The following is a 6,000-nucleotide window of genomic DNA, read 5'->3' on the forward strand; positions in this document are numbered from 1 at the left end:
ATCTATTGGTGCGACGTCGGTGTTAACTGACTGAACATTTCACACCAAAGCCTAACAATCGTAGAAAATACTTTCCTCAGATTTCCTGGTGATTCAGACAGTGCCACTCAACTCCCGGTTTAGAAAGAGGAACAACAGGTTTGTTAACAGTGTCTCATAGAGTGTCAGTCACAAGGTGTTCGTGGAGGAGCAAGTTGTTTTGGTTTTCTTTTCTTCTTCTTTTTTTTTTTTAATGACATAGTTCCACGTTGTTAGGAAGGGGTGTGTCCACTCGGTTCTGTGGGCATGACACTTGGAAGGCTGGCATTAGAGTGAAACCCATGGGGCAATAATCTTAAGCACAGGTGGTGGCCACAATGCCTATTATTAGATTCATGAGATACAGTCAGAAGTCGTGTTGCAAAATGGCAGGATGGAAGGCCAGTTTCCCTGACAGAGTGCAAAGGTATGCTATAAACACTGACATGAACAAACAGCCTTAGCAGCAACCACAACCAGGAGAAAAATTAGAGGAGCTTTTTCCACAACAAAGGAAGTATTGTTCTCCTGTGGTCATCCTTAAATTCGTCCTTTGTTGTACAAGACGCTCAGGCTCCACCGTGGAGCTGTGCTGTCCCACCCAGCATTTTCCCTGTGGGCCGAAGGGATGGAATAAATGTATTCACAGTAATTCTTTCTTCTTACTGAGGATCCCACTTCTTCAGTTCTATAGCAAAGAGTTCTCCAAAGAACAATGAGGTACCCGGGACCAGGCAAAGAGCCATGAGGCACACATGGGCAGATCCTGTTCTCTCAAAGGCTGGCACTCTGTCTGATCTAGGGCAGGAGAACCACCTCCAGGCTCCTATTTCTTCATCTCAGTGGTGGGGTTCCCTGTGCCGGGTCTTGTTGTTGACTACCGTATCCAAACCTACAGCCCTTCCGAGAGGCTGCTAGTTTGTTTTCCTTCAAGGTATGGAAAGCCAAAACCTGCTTGCTCAGGAAAATTAAAAAGCCTGCATGGAAATACATCTTGGTTGTGTAACAGACAAGAATGGTGCCAGACAACTGTCTGGTTTTTGTGTAAAGTCAGAAGGGGAATTACATGAATAAGGCTAACAGGGCATCTGGGTAAGCCTCCTGCTGGGGAGGCCTCTACCATCCTATGACTCTACGAAAGCCCTCTTGCCACCTCCTTCCACCCTCAGCTGACACATTACTCATCTCGGCCGTGTCAGCAAGGTGTGTCCAGACAGATTTTTGCCTTCTTGGTATCAAAGTACACGTGACCTAAAAAATATTTGTTAATTCGGCAGAAATGGGCTTCTTTGGCAGGATAATACAGACTATGCAGCAAATTAAGAATTTATGAAGCTCTAACCGGCGCTGGATATAGAGGATAGAAAATCTGAATAGACATGGCTCCAGCCTCCAAGGGGCTCAACACTTTGGTAGGAGCCTGACAGATAAATAGGCAACAAAAGTTCCACACGCCACTGGAAGTGGAAGCAGAAGCCATAGAACTTGCCTAAAATGCCCAGCTCTGTTTAAGACATTTCTTCTGCTTTAAAAAAAAAAAAAAATTGATAGAAATCCTCAAGAACGTGGTGTGGTCGCCTTGAGGACTAACCACACCCTGCTCCTTACCTGGTCCAGGTGGGGCTCTGAGTGGTATGATTTAGCGTTAAGTTCAGTTAAGCTTATAAAGCCTGTTTCTGAGAGAACTTCCTGTAAACAAGGTGCCATGAGGGCTCCAGCTCATGATGAATAAATGAAATAATTGGTCAACAGACACACCGCTGAAGGAAAGTGGCTTGAATAACGTCTTCTCTTTTTCCTGTTGTGGGGTGTGGTTAGATGACTTTCCCTTGGTCAAGGGACTTTTGGGCTGATTAAGTGATGTTGCAAAGTTTAAAGGAGCAAAGCAGGAATCGTTTGCTTTTTGATAAGGAAAAAATATAATACCATGAGGCTACTGATGAAAAACACATTTGTTTTTAAACATGTGTGAAAATGCCATCAGGCAGTGGCTTGAATTTTAAACTTTGTGATTGTCTCATCTTTCCACAATCCTTTCTAATTAGCAGATACTTTGTAAAACTGTGATCAAAACCCACATCCCAGCCCAGAATCTAGTTTTTTACAGCCTGTAAAAATGGTTTTCTTATGGTTTCTCCTTCTGCTTATAACTATTTTCCTCCTTTTTCAGATTTTAATCATTTTAAATCTAAATCTGGATTCCCTGGAAACCTGAAGGCCACGACACCCAGGGAAGCAGAAAGGCTAACTGTAAATCTTCATCTCTTCCACCTCTCCTCCTGATCTAGTTCCCAGCCTCATCCCCAGCTCTATAGCAGACAACAGGCTGCTGCCCTCCTCACTCTCTGCTTCCCAAGGAAACAGGCAGATCCTCGAGGAACACTCTGCTTTCCCCCAACCCTTAGAGCCCATGCTCATTTCTAAGCATCTAAAAGCACATTTTACTGGGACCCCCCAGTGGCCACAGCTAGCAGGATACCATAAGAACCCTTTACCAGGCAACACACAATGACCACCTTCTAAGAATCAGAGAGGGCAACAGAAACCAAGAAACAAAATACCCACCCAATAAAGACAAGACCAAATATCAAAACCCCGATGCCTAAGCACCATTATTAAAAAAGCACAATGACAGCCAGGATAGTATGTCTCTACCAGAGCCCAACAACCTTACTGTAGTATAAACTAAGAATTGCAACATAGCTTAAACACAAGACAAAGACCCCAAAAGAACCTTTATGACTACGTTAGGTGTCCTTAAAGAAGAAATGAATATAACTCCCTTAAAGAAGTTTATGAAAACACAAACAGTGGAAGGAAATGAATAAAATGGTTCAATATCTAAAAGTAGACATAAAATTAAAATAAAGAAAACCCAAACTGAGGAAAATTTTGGAGTGAAAAGTTTAAGAGCTTGAACAGGAATGTCAGAGGCAAGCCCCACCAACAGAGTACAAGAGATGGGAAAGAGAATCTCAGGTGCTGAAGACACGATAGAAGAAACAGATGCCTCAGTCAAAGAAGATGTTAAATCTAAAAAACTCCTGGCACAAAACATTTAGGAAACCTAGGACACTATGAAAAAACTAAATCTAGGAATAGGAATAGTGAAAGAAGAAGAAACCCAGGTCAAAGGCACAGAATATATTTTCAATAAAATCATAAAAGAAAATCTTCCTAACCTAAAGAAGGGATGCCTACCAAGGCACAAGAAGCGTACAGAACACCAAATAGCCTAGACTAGAAAAGAAATTCCCCTCAAAATACAATAATAAAAACACTAAATGAACAGAACAATAAAAATATTAAAAGCTGCAAAGAAAAAAAAATACCAAGTAACATATAAAGGCAGACCTATTAGAATCACATCTGACTTGTTAATAGAGACTCTAAACACCAGAAGGGTCTGGATAGGTGTTCTGAAGATTCTAAGAGATAACAGATAATAGTAATCTGACAGTCAGATTACTATACACAGTAAAATCACCATGGATGGAGAAAACCAAACTTAAGCACTATCTGCCTTCAAATCCAGCCCTACAGAAGGTGCTAAAAGGAAAATTCCAATCTAAAGAGGTTAACTATACCCAACATAACACAGGGAATAGATAATCCCAGAGCAGCAAATCAAAAGAGAGGAAACACACACACACACACACACCACCACCACCACGAAAATAACAACAAAAAACAGGAACCAACAAACACTGCTCATTAATATTGATGCATCTCAACATCAGTTGTCTCAGTCTCCCTACGAAAGACTCAGACTAACAGAATGGGGGTGAAAACAGAATCCATCCTTTTGCTGAATCCAAAAAAAAAAAAAAAAAAAGACAAAAGACAAAAAACAGCTTAAATCAAGAATACATATCGCTTCTATGTAGGCAATAAGAAGCAAGCTGGGTAGCCATCTTAATATCTGACATACACCAAACCAAAACTAATTAGAACACTACCTACTCAACAAAGAAAAAATTCACCCAGTGAACACTGCATTTCTTAACATCTATGCCCCAAACAGAAGAGCACCCAGGTTTATCATAAAAACACACACCAATATTGCGAGGCTTCAATATCCACTACCTCTCGCCAATAGACAGGACATCCGGACACAACCAAACAGAGAAATGCTGGAGCTTACACTGATGTTATAAACCAAATAAAATCAACAGATATTCACAGAAAATTTTACCCCAGCACAAAAGAACATACCTCCTCTCAGCAGTTGCTGAAACTTTCTCCAAATTGACTGCATGCCGGGACACAAAGCAAATCTTAACAGATCCAAGAAAAAAGACAAACATCTACAGCAACATAAAGGAGAAAACGTTCACAAACTCTCTCCTGAATGAAAAAAAAATGTGACAAGACAAAAACTAAGAAAGAAATTAAAGAATTTCTTGAACTGAATGAGAATTAACACACTGCATACCAAAATTTATGGTACACAATGAAGGTTGTTCTAAAAGCAAATTCATAGCACCAGGTGCCTACATTAAAACAAACAACCAAACCAAACTGGAGAGATCTTGTACTAGCAGCTTAACCTCATACTAAAAGCTCTAGAACAAAAGAGTGAAACAGTAGTTACACCACGCTTCTGGCAAGGCAGAACTGATCAATGTGGGCTCCCTGACCAGCCCGGAAGACTTGTGACTCTTGTTGGATATCCTGGGGGCAGTGTGTTGGGTGTTGCTCACAAACTATCAATAGGAAAAGAAGAGGAAATAAAAATGTACTTCAGAGAGAAAGAAGGCGACAGAACTATAATGGTCGTTGTTTCACCCAAAAGATCCTCCAACAAAACCTGTTCAGAGTTTTGCTCTACTTTGGAACATTTGACAGTCCTATCTTGGTCTTGTGCTCTGGAAGACAATATTGAACAAAATTTTAATGCTGATGACCCAAGTGGAAGAAATACAGAGTATCTTTCAGAACTTGCAGATTCTGTTAGAAAACTTGTGCCAGAAGATGCAGACAAGCATCTCTTGTCTACAGAAAAACTAGGAAAAGAATGTTGAGAAGGAAATTAGAACCTGAATTAGGGGGGTGTTAGACAAGGAAGACCCTGGGGAAGATGCTCAATCCTCATTCAGAAGGACAAACACGATAGACATTGGAAGCAGGATAAGACAGGGAACAGGACAGGAGCCTACCACAGAAGGCCTCTGAAAGACTCTACTGATTGAAGTATCGAAGCAGAAGCTGAGGCTCATAGCCAAACTTTGGACAGAATGCAGGGAATCTTGTGAAAGAAGGGGGAGATAGAAAGACCTGTAGGGGACAGGAGCTCCAAAAGGAGACCAATAGAGCCATAAAAACTGAGCCTTTGGGGGCTCTGCAGAGACTGATACCCCAACCAAGGACAATACATGGAAAGGACCTAAAATCCTGGCTCAGATGTAGCCCATAGACCCAGTACCCAAATGGGTTTCCAGTAAGGGGAGTAGGGGCTTTCTCTGGCAACAACTCAGTGGCAGGTTCTCTGATCACCTCCCCCTGGGGGGGTGCAGACTTACCAGGCCACAGAGGAAGATGATGTAACCAGTCCTGATGAGACCTGATAAGCTAGGGTCATATAGAAGGGGAGGAGAACCTCCCCTATCAGTGGACTAGGGGATGGGGAGGGGGAGAAGAGTAAGGGAGAGTGGATCAGGAGGGAGGGGGCCACAGCTGGGATACAAATTGAATAAATTGTAATAAATGATAAGAAAAAAAGGAAAAAAGAGAAGGGAATTAGAACCACATGGCCACCAACTCCTCCAAACAGGCAGAGCTTTTTAGTCTTCAGAGAATAATTTCCATGTTGCCCTGTGGTAGTGGCCCATGGCTTTAATTCCAGAACTTGGGAGGCAGAAGCAGGTGGCTTTTTGTAAGTTCAAAGCCAACCTGGTCTACAGAGCTTGTTCCAGGACAGCCAAGGCAGCACAAAGAAACCACAGAGAGAGAGAAACTTGTAACTTCAGAACAAAACAGCAG

At 42.0% G+C, this 6,000-nt stretch overlaps 1 pseudogene; it reads left to right on the forward strand.

Moving 5' to 3' along the window:
* Positions 1-5,066, forward strand: part of LOC129683259 (putative glutathione-specific gamma-glutamylcyclotransferase 2) — a 138,175-nt pseudogene extending 133,109 nt beyond the window's left edge.
* The last annotated feature ends 934 nt before the right edge of the window (positions 5,067-6,000 follow it).

This window comes from Psammomys obesus, unplaced genomic scaffold, assembly GCF_907164565.1.
Source record: "Psammomys obesus unplaced genomic scaffold, mPsaObe1.curated_primary_1811, whole genome shotgun sequence".
Lineage (NCBI taxonomy): Eukaryota > Metazoa > Chordata > Mammalia > Rodentia > Muridae > Psammomys > Psammomys obesus.